At 43.9% G+C, this 14,275-nt stretch overlaps 1 non-coding gene across 1 annotated transcript; it reads left to right on the forward strand.

The window, feature by feature from the left end:
- The first annotated feature begins 9,956 nt into the window (after positions 1-9,956).
- Positions 9,957-10,028, forward strand: TRNAT-CGU (transfer RNA threonine (anticodon CGU)). Its single transcript has one exon. It is a non-coding gene; the product is annotated as a tRNA-Thr (tRNA).
- The last annotated feature ends 4,247 nt before the right edge of the window (positions 10,029-14,275 follow it).

The raw sequence follows: 14,275 nt of genomic DNA on the forward strand, positions 1-14,275 counted from the left end.
CTCAAACGTAAGCCCCGTTTTTCTCCTTTTCTCTTCTTCCTTTGAAAGTGCGCACTACTTTTGCAAAGTGTGTTTACTTTAATGTTGGTTTGCCTAGTTAAAGCGATATTGGTAGTCAAGTCCTTGTAATCGTTTTGAACAGTTTTCATTAAATATAATACTGATAAACTGTGGTATTGAGTAAATTTACTTATTTTCTATCATCATTCAGAAGATTAGTATACAGAATTTTGGTTTCTCTTCTGATTTTGTCTAGTTCGGGCACACACGTAATAATGTCACTTCGTATGCCTGAATAATGAGCTTATCATTGACTTGAATATTTGACTGTGACATTTCATTCATTTTTCACGAAGTAATTGAACATACTGCTAAATGGTGTGCAAATACATATTTTTCTGCCCCCTGACATGTATGTTTCTTTACAGACATTTTATGGCTTTTGGGAAGTGCTTGAAGGCCTCTTCAAAACCGTGAGTTTATTCAGTTCTTTTGCACCTGAGGTTAGGGTAAGCCTTAGCGAGCTTATACCTCCAAGGTGCTTTTTTGTAGGTCCTGAAGAAAGCTTCGTGTAATCACGCCTAGAAGCTGAAACATGTCGGCCAATACATAGGATGTACCTGAGTAATTCACATCAGTGATTGACATCCATTTTTTTCACTTGTTTTTATTCTGTGCCAGGTTCACCGCCATTAAAAGTGTTTTGGACGACTCCTGTGTACATTTTAACCAGCACTAATTTTTTCTATTTTTTTGCACTTATCACACATAAAATCCCTTCTTGTTTGATATTTGCGCTCCGCTATAAGTAAGCGTTGAAGCACACCAGAGGTGCAGTAGGCATCGAGCAGCACTTTAATGATCACAACAGATTTACAGATTTTATCAACCCGGCAATCGACCAAGTCGCAACCATTTTTTTCCCCCTCGTTGTTCCTCCAGATAAAATTGTTTGGTCACAACATTTTTAGAAACATGGAAGAGGCTTAAGAGGGTGTGTTGGTATTGAAAAAGGCCCCAGCATGGCTATGGGGAGGATGCACCCCTGCCCGTTTATTTCCCCTAACGAATTTATGATGCCTTTTTGATTTTGTTTGCCTTAACACGCAAAGTAATTATGCATGTGCGTCCAGACTAAAGTGCTTGGGGGCATATCATCAACGAGGCGATAAAAAATTATCGCCGCTTTTGCGTCCGTTTTTGGACAAAAAGCGGCGATAATTTTAACGCCCTATTAGCAAGGACACGCTAACGCGTGAATCCATGTTTCTTCGCCCTTTCCCTTAAGGCCCAGCTTTGCATCTCTAATGAGATACAAAGTGGGCGTTCCTCCCCAGGATAACAGGAGAAATGTCGCTAAACGACATTTCTCCTATTATCAAGCCTCACGTAAAGCAGCATAGCGACAAGAAAAGTAGCGATAACCTCTGTTATCGCTTCTTTCCTTACGCCTGCTTTGAAACTTACTTACCCATGATATTCTATGGAAGGTGGATATCATGGCTAAGTATGCCTTGCCCTATCAGCAAGCTATCGCCAAACCCTGTGCGATAATCGCACAGTTGACAGCTTGCGCTCTGAATTTTATCGCTTTGGAGATAAGCGTTGCTGATAGCACGCTATCACCGCGATAAAATTCAGAGTTGGCCAGCGATAACTATCCTCACGCTAAGAGCGCTGAGAGATAATTATCGCCTGGCCTTGATAATATGCCCCTTGGCTCTTTAGTCTGAAGGGGCCCAACAAGTGCATCTCTCCTTTACTGAATCTGAACTCTCCTGTTTTTAATCGGTCTATCAGTCCCATGAGCAAGGTTCCTATGGTTGCATTCATGAATGGGTACCTCTGTATATGCAAATGCATGCTCATGGTGTGTGTCTGCTGTTCATGATTGTGGTGGCCAAGGAGTCCATTTTGAGTCCCTGCACGTGAGTGGCATGCAAGAGGAGGGTTGGAGAGAGCCTGTTATTGAATCCTTTCACACATAGATTGACTTGTGCCCAGATTTTCATAAACAAGAGGGTAAACACTGTGGCTTGGTCTATTTTGAAGGAGTACACAGAACCCAGGAAGAGCCTGAAACCAGTTCCAAAGCTGAACTTTGGAATTCATGATCTCTTCGCAAACATGTCATAGGTATGAGGAAGAAACCACCAATCTTTTTGCCAGGATATTTTCTACACTCTACAACTGAGGTCCTACTCCCGAAGGGACCAAGCGAGCTATTTAAACTCCAAGTTTAGTTGATGACTACCGGCATCTCTTGCAAGGTTCAGGACTAGAAAACTGGAACATCTACATCCTGCTTGAGGGAGCTGCCTTGCAACCACCTTGAAGGAAGTAGCCACTGACTGCTGTAAAAAGGGATACTGAAAGTAACCCTGCATGAGAGGAAAGGATGTCTAGTAGAGCAGGGTGTGATTGGGGAGCTAGGCAGAGTGAGTTGAGCCATGGCCTGCTGTAGCACAGGGAAGTGTGCAGTTCCCCAAGAGGAAGCGGATATACTCTGGAAGACTTTGGAGAGGAACTTCTTACCATTCTGGATGAATAGGTAGTCTCCCTCATCCAGCTTAATCTTTCAGTGGCAAACAATAAATAACATATCCTCGAGCCAAATTAGCACTGCGATCAGCTCTGCCTCTGCTTGGCTCCCTCAATCCCGATCAACCAGAGACAGACTGTCTTGCTTCATCAAATCGTACTTGGACATGTGGAGAACTTTGCAACTCACCTGACACTAAAGTTTTTCAATATCTACATTAGCCTACTGATGTAGTGGCTCTTGCAATGTCTGGTGCAATGTAGCATATCTGTAAAAGGCATTAGGATACACATCTATCTGGAAAAAAGTGGGGTAGTCCATCAAACAACGTTCAATGTCTCATTCCAATCTGAATATGGATGGATGAAATAAACATTTTCTTTTTTTTGTATAAGAAAAAACACCCATTTATCTTCCACAGTTTAAACATCTGAAATTAAAAAACTAGTTGTGAATGGCACTAAATGTGAATCCTGCCCATGCAAATGGCCTGTAAGGAAGTAATCGACCTCAGCAAAGTTGGTCTCTCACAATTGATCCCGAGATCAACATAATGTTAGTCGGTTTTCAGTTTTTGATGCTAGGATGATCCTCCTGCACCACAGCATTCAATGTAGAGAGGAATTAAGCTGAGCCTTGGGAATTGTGTGGTTGGTTATTGCTACCCTGTGTATGCCAGAGAGGCCACAAACTTCGCAGAGAAGGCACAATCAGGCAGTCCGACTAAGTCTTAAACTACAGAAGCATGCGAAAACAGCATTGAATATAGACTTATCTGGCTCCCACGCTATTCAAGATTTTTTGTGTACTGTAAAGAGGGCCAAAGGCTTGGATTACTTTAAGAAACTGGCAGTTCCACTACAGCCGGAGTCTTGCTCCATAATTGCAGAAAATGTAGCTGTTCGGCAAGATTTCACCCGAGATCCTGCTGTGAGAACGGTAGCTACTGAAAAATACCGGTGTTGGGATCATACCTTGCATTCGTCAGACAATTGCTTCTCCTCTCCTGCTCTCATTATCACGGCCCCCAATGGTCACTCTAAAACATCAACTCTAAAACATCAACCAGGTGAAACTGTAGAAATTTGGAGCGGACTTAAGATGGATTTTTCCTAACGATCAACCCGGCACTCCGAGTGTGGACTGGAGTAACGAAAACAAAATGGCAGGCATTACAATGCATTAGCTGTAGAGGTCCCACCAAACTCTTCTTCAGATGACATTACTCATAGCTTACAAGGATTTAAGCAGTGAAGTTGTAGTGCATTTTTGCACAAAAGCATTGTGTGATTTACAACCAACAGCACTGGGAGAGGTGGAGTGAGTTTAAACAGTGCCAGACTGTAATGCTCGAATACCAGTGTGACTAGGAAAACATGCATTAAATCCACAGACTTGTAAGTAAAATCACTCAAGTAAAATGCTTGGATTAGGTTACAGTTGGTAAAGACGAGGGCATCGGATTTGTTTTGTAAATGAGTTACCCATGTCTTTTGCATGTATAGATCAATGCTAAATGTTTAGAAGTTGCTTTATCGTTTCTGTCACAGCACATCTGTCAGTAGCAGATGTAGGTGCCCTGCCCCCCAAAGATAAGCTGTCACTGTAGCTCAGGCTCGCCTGCTCCTCACTTTGGACAGTAGCAATGCTGCCTGACAGGGTGCGACAGGACAAACAAGCCCAGCATAAGGTCTCGGGACTGTTAGTGGAATTCACTGTAAAGGATGCTGACAGCTGTCCTTCCCAGGGACTCCGCGGTCCCAGCCGCGGTGCTGGCAGAGTGCTGCTACTGCTAGTGACATGGAGACAGTCACAGAAAAACATGACATCTGCAACTGGGATTTCAAAATGTACAGAAAGGATGACTTCAAACTCTTCTTCAGCATGGACAAATTCGGGCTGGATATCGGTGACTGGGGCGGGAACGGGAGACAGAAAAGAATTGAAAAAAAGCGAAAGTCATCGCGATCGCGGTGAAAGCGAAAATGGAAAAAAGCGAAAGTCATCACGGTGAAAGCGAAAGTCTTGACGCGCTCTGTGCTCAGCATGCGAGGGATATGCGTGCAGAAGCGTTGATTGCAGAGGCGGAGCGAGGCGCGCGTGCTTGTGCGCGTAACAGAAAGCTGGTGGCCGGCAACAGCCTTTGGAAGCATTTCCAAAAGCCACTGACTAAATGTCTCGCAGGGCAGCGCATGCGCTGACTCAGCGAGACCTAAAAACGAGGAGAAATAAAAGCATTTTTCCTCGTTTCGTCATTCTAATGCCTGCTCTTGCATAGCGTTAGCTTTTGGCGCTGCCTTAGACTTACAGATAGTTGTAAATCTAGGACAGTGTCAAAAAGCAATGGGGCTTATTTACGAGCCCCTTGCACCGCCGGTGGGTCCCTTTAAAATGGGAAAAGGTGACATACCGACGGCGCAAGGGGCTTGTAAACAGACCCCTATGGGTGTTGTGGTGGAACGCCCGCAGAAAAACCATTGCACGCTGCTTTCACTCAGATATCTGCGTGAACGGGTGCAATATTTACAAAATTGCATTAAGCCACAAAAAGTGGCTTAATGCCACTTTGTAAATAAAGAGCAGGGCATTGTGCCAAAGGTTCGTCGATAAAAGTGACATTCCTGTGGCCCAATGCCCTTGTAAATATGCCCCAGAGTGTCTGGGGTGGTTAAAGAGGCTGAGATGGAACTAAGATTATGCAAGCACCCAAACCTCCAATAACACCAGCAGCATACTTCTAAACTTCAGTCCCCTGTCCTTATGTTTTTCACAAATTAGGCACTAGATTTGCCATGTTTTATGCACAAGTATGTTTATGGAATATTGTTCAGGCCTCCAATGCTCACATACTCCTTGTAATGTATAAAAACATTCCCACTCCTCCCTTGCTCAGTCCCTGGCCGTTCCTTCTCACCATGCTCCATAACACTTGTTACACATCTCTCCTAATCCCACCACCCAACACAAAACCTAACGTTCTCTTCTTACACAATATTTCTCTGTAACATTTCCTAATGCTAAGCACCTATCCGCAATATGTGGCCTCTGCTCATGCTTCCCCCACATAGCACGCCGATTCTTTGTTTGGATGGGGGTTCATTTCAAGTTACTTTACTATGTTGTAAATGGACATATCATAGAAGGATCTGCTTACACTACAAAGCCACTTAGTTTTATCAGTTGTATACTTAATTGTAAATTGATCCTGGCAGCCCCTTACAGATGATTACTTCGATGTGCTGATTAACAAAGACCAAGGGCCATATTCTCAAGGAGGTATCGCCGAGTTATCGGCACCTTAACGCAGCCAAATTTGTGATAAACTTACCACCCCATTCACAAGCTGGTGCAAACAGACCATATCATTAGTTTTTCGGCGATAGCAGCTATAAAAAACATCGCCAAGGATGACCCCGGCAAGTATCGCTAATGAGATGCAGAGTAGGCGTTCCCGAGCAAAAAGCCGCGACAACACCACACCACAACATTCTCAACGACCAGCCTGATCTGCGATAAGATCACAAAACATGTGATAAGGTGCGTTAGCACCAGGAAACTAACACCTGCTCCGACCTGGTGCAAAGTCAGACTACAACCTGCACCAAAAAAGAGAGCCCAGCCCAGAGCCACACCTGAAGAACAACAGATGCCATGGATCCACAGGACATGCATCCCGGAGCCCTAAGAGGGCAACAACACCCACCGCCATCACCCCCAGAACCCCACCTCCCCCCCCCGGGCCCCACTCTGGGCACCCCCCACCCACACAAAGATATGTCACATCAACCACACATAATCATATACCAAATAACCCTCATGATGTCGCACAATCACATCTAGTGACATGCATGTGTTGTCACAAAAATGAGCATCACACATTAATCTTCGAAGCAACAAATGAACATGTATTAAAATAAACACAGAACAGAAATGAAGACACATGTCGGCTCCCCTCGGGATAATCCGTAGGTCACAGCCTGCAAGACAAAAATCATGATGAGAAGGTGTGTCTTGTGCACATCAAAGGACAGTGAGAGAGCGAAGGAGAGAGCGAGCGAAGGAGAGGGAGCAAGAGAAAGACAGACAGAGAGGGAGAGCGAGAGAAAGATGGACAGAGAGGGGGAGAGAGAGATAGACAAAAGAAGATAGGGACAGGGAGAGAGAGTGCCGACACTGCGCTCCCAGGCCATACTGCCCACCCGCTGCCACCGGTGTGTCTCCAACCACGTGCTGGTAAGTAGTGCAGTTCACCAGGTCCCACATCTGAGACAGACCCGCCATCTGAAACAGAGTCCAGATACCTGAATGGCAAAGTACATACAATTGCACAAGACATCATCGCCTAACCGCCTCAGCACACCCAGGAATCTGCACCCCAGCCCCACCCGCCGCCCAGCCGTGCATGCCCGCCCCTGCGCACCCAGGCCTCACTGCTCACCTTCTACCACCGGAGGCCCAAAGCCTGCTCAGGAATGTGTCAGGACACCGTGTAACTAATTCTCCCACTACAGGGCAGCTGGAAGGCTTATTGAGGTCTTTCTGCATACACCTCCTCCAACATGAACCAGGCACATTCGCAAAACTGTATTTTATGAGGATTAGCTGTGAGTAACTGCTTTTTACTAGGTTAATGCTCTTCTATTTCTAGTGCTTTCCAGTAGTTTTAACTCCTTTACCGTGGCGCAAATTTCGCCACGGTGCGGGAGTTCTAAAGAGTGGGCGGGGCAGCGTCGGCCAACGGTCGTGCACAGCACTGGGCAGGTGGTGCTCCCGGTGGCCGATGGGAGCACGGAACGGATTAAGGTCATCTTAGAGTTTCTCATTGCTCAAATTGTTGTGATTTCTGATATTTATGTTTCCCTCGTCTAAATTGCTTGATTTTGCACCCGAGAAAGTGTCACTCACGGTTGTTGAATGTCACTCATAATTACACTGAAATTAAGAAAATGTCACACATAGCTAGGGTGACCAACCGTCCGTAAATTTCACGGACAGTCCGTAATTTCGGCCGTCTGTCTGTTGTCCGTGAAGGATTCTGTAACGGACGCCATTTGTCCGTAATTTTAACCGGGCACCGGTCGCCCCACCCTAAAGCCGGCACAGCTTCCACCCACCTCCCTGCTTGACTCCGATGCAGTACCAAAGCTCAGACACCCAGCAGCATTGGAGAGGCACAGCGGGATGGCCACCCTCACACCTTCCGCCCTTGATGAGCTGTTAGGAGGTGTCTGAAGGTGACTGAGAGGGAGGGGCTGCAGCTTCAGGAGCAGGGGCATCTATTCAGATGCAAACAGCCCTGAATGCGTCATGTCTCTGCAATTTACAGGGGCCACACACATTCCCTTTCTGCCTAGGGCCCCAAAAATCGTAGAACCGACCTGATTACCCCGAGGCAGCACGTGGTTCTCTTCACAGAGCTTAATTACTGTTACTAAATTGTAAGCAAACCTCGGTTCTTCAAACATGCAGTCTATAATGTAATAAAATAAAGAAGTGGCACAATCGCACCCACACTGATTAACAAAGTATGGAGGACAATCCGTTAAATCAGTTATTTTAGAGTATCTCCTTTACATCACAGTGGGGGGTGGCAAAACTAACATTTTAGAAAGAGAGCCGGTCGTCTCGTTGCCTTGTCCAGGAGGGGGTGAGGAGCCCTACCCCACCCTGGAAGAGACCAAGATGATATTAGAATACTGCATGTCCACCCCTGTGCCCACCCTGGTGGAGCCTGTCCCCCCCCTCCTGTGATGGCTCCTGCCCCCCCCCCCCAGTGATGACTCCTGTCCCCCCATGTGGTGGCTCCTGTCCCCCCCCCTGTGATGGCTCCTGTTCCCCCCCCCCCCACCCGCCCGTGGTGGATCCTGTTTTCGCCCTGGGTGGTTTCTGTCCCAGTCCCAGAATGGCTCCTGCAGCAAGGGTGAAGTTCTTGATGGGCCTCTTCTCAAAAGGGCTCAGCTCAAAATTAATATGAAAAGGTGAGCGAGTGAGTAAGTGAAGGGATGGGTGGATGGTTGGATGAATTAGTGAAAGGGTGAATGGATGAATGAAAGATTGAATAGATGGATAATGAGAGAGTATGGATGGATTGATGAGTGAGTGGATGGATGAGAGAAAAGGTAAATAGCTGGATGTATGGGTCGAAGGGTAGCTGGATGGGTAAAAGGGTGGATGGATGAGTGAAAGGATGGATGAGTGAAAAGGTGGATGATGAGAGTGGGTGGATGGATGAGTGAAATGATGGATGGATTGATGAATTGATAATTGCAAGGGTGAATGGATGGACGGATGAGTGAAAGGGTGGATGTAAGGATGGATGAGTGAGTGAAAGGGAGGGTAGGTGGACAAAAGGATGAATAGATGAGTGAAGGAGTGAAAGGATAAATGGATGAGAGAAAGGATGGATGAGTGATAGGGTCAATGGATGGATTCATGAGTGGATGAGTAGATGGGTGGGTGGGTGGATGGATGGATGGAAGGAAGGATGGCTAAGTGAAAGGGTTGATGGAGAGAGAAAGGGAGGATGGATGGATGACTGAAAGGGTGGATGGGTGGAAGGATGAGTGACTGGGTGGATGGATGAGTAAGTGAAAGGATGGCTGGATGGGTGAAAGGGTAAATGGATGGATGGGTAGAAGAGTGGATGGATGAGTGTACAGATGGGTAGGGTGAAAGGGTGGATGGATGGATAATGGATGGATGAGTGAAAGGATGGATGAAGGGATGGATGAGTCAAATGATAGATGGAAGGATACATGATGGATAGGTTTGCAAATGGTTGACAATGTTTGGATATGGCTGGGTTTACTTATATACTATTGCGCGACCTTCTCTGATGTGTCTGTAAAACTAACCTATTGTCCTGAAGTTTTGTCCTGAATTTTGACCTCCTGTCCTGAATTTGTGTCCTGAATTTTGACCCTTTGTCCTGAATTTTTACACTCACTGTCCTGAATTTGCACCAATGCCAGTTGGTTACCCTACACATAGCAATCTGAAAACTTGGAAGCTATGGTGTGTGTGTGTGTGCGCATCAGCTCTATGCCCATGCGCAGCGTGAGGTACACCAGTTTGATTTAGACACGTGCCTACCGGAGCCTAGAACATAGCAGCTACCAGTTTATGTCTCCACTTAGAGAGCAAAGACGGTTTTAGAAAGACAGGCGCACGCGCACCAAAAGCAATTCTTTTGACTGCACGCGAGCCTGAGAGAGACCGGAAGCCGAGTTATAAAACAACAACTGTAAAGCCAGCAATCGCGTGCTCTGGCTTTCAGTAAATCAGTTAACAAGGGTCGCCTAAAAAAACGCCAACAACAAATATAGAAGTAATACAAGTAAATCGAAAAGGAACGCGTTGGTTGAATCCGAACTGACATTATCACACACTGCCCAGCATGCAATATGTACGTCGTGGCTCGGTGGCCAAGTGGTAAGGCGTCGGTCTCGTAAACCGAAGATCACGGGTTCGAACCCCGTCCGAGCCTCAATGTTGGATTTTATAAAAGAAGTTCAAACTTATTAAATGATCCCTTCTGATCAAATGGTGACATTCGTACTCGTGAACACTGCAGGGTCGATGGGGTGGGAATGGTCTTTGAATTAATACGGCCCCTTTATGGCTATCGTAGCAGCTTGGCCTTTAATATATACATCGGTGACTAACTAAATAGTTTAAAGAAATGATTCAGAAATTTCACACTGGCACAAACCTTACCACACATGTCCATGGCTGTCTTTTGCAAATTATTGTTTTTAGTTGTCCTTGCTCAATTGCTATAACTGAAGTAAAAAAAAGTCCTACAAGTCCCAGAATGCATTATATTAAAGAAAATCCCAGTGGTAGACTATCTCGTCCTTGGTAACATTGAATTATGTAGAAACCTGGATCATTGGGCAGCTGGTTTTATGAGAAATGGAGCAAGGCCAGTTTACCATATATCAGAAAATCTTGTGCATTAAGAATAAATTGATTGTGGCCCCATTTCTCTACATATATGACACATATTACTTAAGAATCATTCACGCACTTGTGAAATGGAGTCAAATGGTCACCCTACTTTTGAAAATAAAACAGCAGAAATATAATGAAATCGGTTTGCTTCACATTCTGTTCCGATAATTAAATATTCTATGGGGTAAACACTGATTGCTTCATTCCTTAACACAAAAGGCTGAAAATTGTGCTGATTGATTTGGAGGCGGTGCCCACCGGTACTCATCTTTTGAGACCGGCACTTATTTTAACTCAACAAACTTTGATCCAGTGCAAAAGACAGAAAATCACTAAAGGGAGTGACAAAGAGTGAAAGAAGTACAGAAAACAGGGAAAAGGCAGGGATCGAAAAAATATGCAAATGTGAGATACAGAGGGACATATTTACAACAAAATGTCGGAGCGCAGAGCTGCGCTAAATTTGGCAGTGCCGTGCTCCGACATTTCCAAAACGCAGGAATGTGCTATATTTACTACAATACAGGGCAGCCCTGTGTTTTCCCTCATGCTGGCACTAAAATGAGTTGCCTAGTGCTAAGGCAGGCATCCTTGATTGTTAATGTGCAGGAATGTGTCCCATTTCTGCACATAAACAATCCATAATGGCTATTTGTAACTTTTAAGCGTGCTGCAGAATGCAGCGCACATAGAAGTAGCAAATCGTCATTATTTAATGGTTGTTTATGTGCAGGAAGAAACATCTTCCTGCACATAAACAATCATTAATGGTGTTTTTCTTGTTCTATGTGTGATGCAGAATGCAGCACACATACAAAAATCAACAAGCATTGGCATAGCCAATAGGTCTCGCTTTTGGGACCTTATAAGTATTTAGCTATGCAGCACAATATCCTCGGTGCAACAACATTAACCGTTGCATGGCTAAACATTTATAAGTAGAAACGACCAGGGTTTGGGCTCCTAAACAGCAAGGCAGAGCCACAAATTGAACAATAAGCAACAAGATGCCAATGCAAGTCTCTCTTCTATACCTTATTTCAAATAAATCACTAAGAAACAAAACAAAGTGACCAATACAGTTTTTTTCTTTTTCAATTAATGAATAAATCAAAATTTATTTGAACAACAAAATCAATTAATAATCTATTCAAAGATCCTTATACTCTTTTTACATATCACATAGCTCCCATCTTTCATTAATACACAATTCTTTCATACTCACACTCATGCGTTGGAACACAATCCCTAATTAAATTCACACCCAGTAATCACACTTGTACACGTTTAATCTGACAGCCACACACCAATCATTCATGCACTCCCTCACCATATACAAAACTGCTAATTTTACAATGATTAAAAAAAGCAAAACTAAAAAACAAAAGACCCAAGGTGAATGAATTTCAAAGAGATTATCCACAATTCTACAAGTTTGGAACATATACAAAACACTCAAAAGGTCTGAAATCCAACAGGTCCTTTGTTTTGTTTCTTAGTGATTTATTTGAAATAAGGTATATAAGAGGGACTAGCATTGGCATCTTGTTGTTCATTGTAAACACTTATAAGGTCACAAAGGCGAGACCTATTGGCTATGCCAATGCTTGTTATCTTCGCCTTGACGGCGTCATTTACTCTCATCAGAACTAGGAAAGGAACACCTGCCTGTTACATATAGATCCCTGGTTCGGGGTGGCATTTCGTTTTTTACATTTGTGAGTTGGTATTTTTACAGGAGCCTCTGACCCAGGGCTTTAAGTGGGATGAAAAAACTAGGGGGTCTCTCAAAGGGGCGTGGCCAATGTAATTGAGGGCGTGGCTTAAAAACAGTACGTTAAAAATCTGTGGTTAGCATAGTGTGCCGCCTGACTTGTATTTTGCTGTTTCTGTCATTGCATGCAGGTATATGATACAACAAGTAACGTCATACCTACAGGTCAGGACTATTGGCTTTGCCAATGGTTGTTAGTTGCATAAGATGAATAAGCAGCAACTATGGCTTGTATAGAATATTATCAAAAAACAACAGGAGAGAGAGGGTAGAGACACACTCTTGATCCCCCTAAACAGTAAATAAACAACGAAAAAGAGTGTGCGAGTACAAAAATTCATATAGAAGAAATGTAAATGTATACAAAAAAGTCAATGTGTATAACAATGTGCCAAGGACAAATCAATCAAGTTTGGATAAAGAACCCTCACTCACCAACCTGGTTGGTGACATGCTTCATCATAGGGTTCCACCAGAGATGCCTACTGCACCTCTGATGTGCTTCAACGCTTACTTATAGCGGAGCGCAAATATCAAACAAGAAGGGATTTTTATGTGTGATAAGTGCAAAAAAATAGAAAAAATTAGTGCTGGTTAAAATGTACACAGGATTCGTCCAAACACTTTTAATGGCGGCGAACCTGGCACAGAATAAAAACAAGTGAAAACAACGGATGTCAATCACTGATGTGAATTACTCAGGTACATCCTATGTATTGGCCGACATGTTTCAGCATCTAGGCGTGATTACACAAAGCTTTCTTCAGGACCTACAAAAAAGCACCTTGGCGGTATAAGCTCGCTAAGGCTTACCCTAACCTCAGGTGCAAAAGAACCGAATAAACTCACGGTTTTGAAGAGGCCTTCGAGCACTTCCCAAAAGCCATAAAATGTCTGTAAAGAAACATACATGTCAGGGGGCAAAAAAATATGTATTTGCACACCATTTAGCAGTATGTTCAATTACTTCGTGAAAAATGAATGAAATGTCACAGTCAAATATTCAAGTCAATGATAAGCTCATTATTCAGGCATACAAACTGACATTATTACGTGTGTGCCCGAACTAGACAAAATCAGAAGAGAAACCAAAATTCTGTATACTAATCTTCTGAATGATGACAGAAAACAAGTAAATTTACTCGATACCACAGTTTATCAGTATTATATTTAATGAAAACTGTTGAAAATGATTACAAGGACTTGACTACCAATATTGCTTTAACTAGCCAAACCAACAATAAAGTAAACACACTTTGCAAAAGTAGTGCGCACTTTCAAAGGAATAAGAGAAAAGGAGTAAAACGGGGCTTACGTTTGAGAAAGAATAATCCCACTTCTTGGGCAAACGGTGGGTGGCGGGACTCCAGAACAGCTAAAATGAGAAGTGAATCGGGGATAATCAATGAGAGTAGAAGACCCCGTTCCTCAAGCACCCAGAACGTACCGCTGTTAAAACTGATCTCAATAACGAACGGTACTTACTTCTTCTGAGTCCACCGCCAAGCAAAGCACCTAAAAAGCCCACCGAGCCCGGAGACGGTGAGACCAAGGCGTGTCCGTGAATAAATAGAAAGAATAGGAATGGCGGGAAAACTCGCTCGCACTGAGCCAACGGTTCCGCACGTCACATGACCAGCAATGGTCACGTGTACATCGTTACAAAACAGGGCTTTGCTTGCAATGGGAAAAGACTAGAATACCAACCTTTAGCCCATAACGGAGAGAGTAACAGCTTTTTTCAAAACTTTATTGAAACCCGTATACAAGCGCAGACCAGATGAAAGTATCTTGCACGAAGGGAATAGCATACACGTGAGGAATAAACTAAAATAAACAGCAAAACATGAGTAAAAACTGACGCATTAAGCTATTCATAAAAAATATATAAAATGTATTGTTGTTCATAGATAAGGCCCTACGTTGTATCTTGGACTAGTCACAAAGCGAAAATCAATTGTATCCTTAGACAAGGGAAATGACAGAAGTGTGAGGCATGCATGTCT

Source organism: Triturus cristatus, chromosome 10, assembly GCF_964204655.1.
Source record: "Triturus cristatus chromosome 10, aTriCri1.1, whole genome shotgun sequence".
Lineage (NCBI taxonomy): Eukaryota > Metazoa > Chordata > Amphibia > Caudata > Salamandridae > Triturus > Triturus cristatus.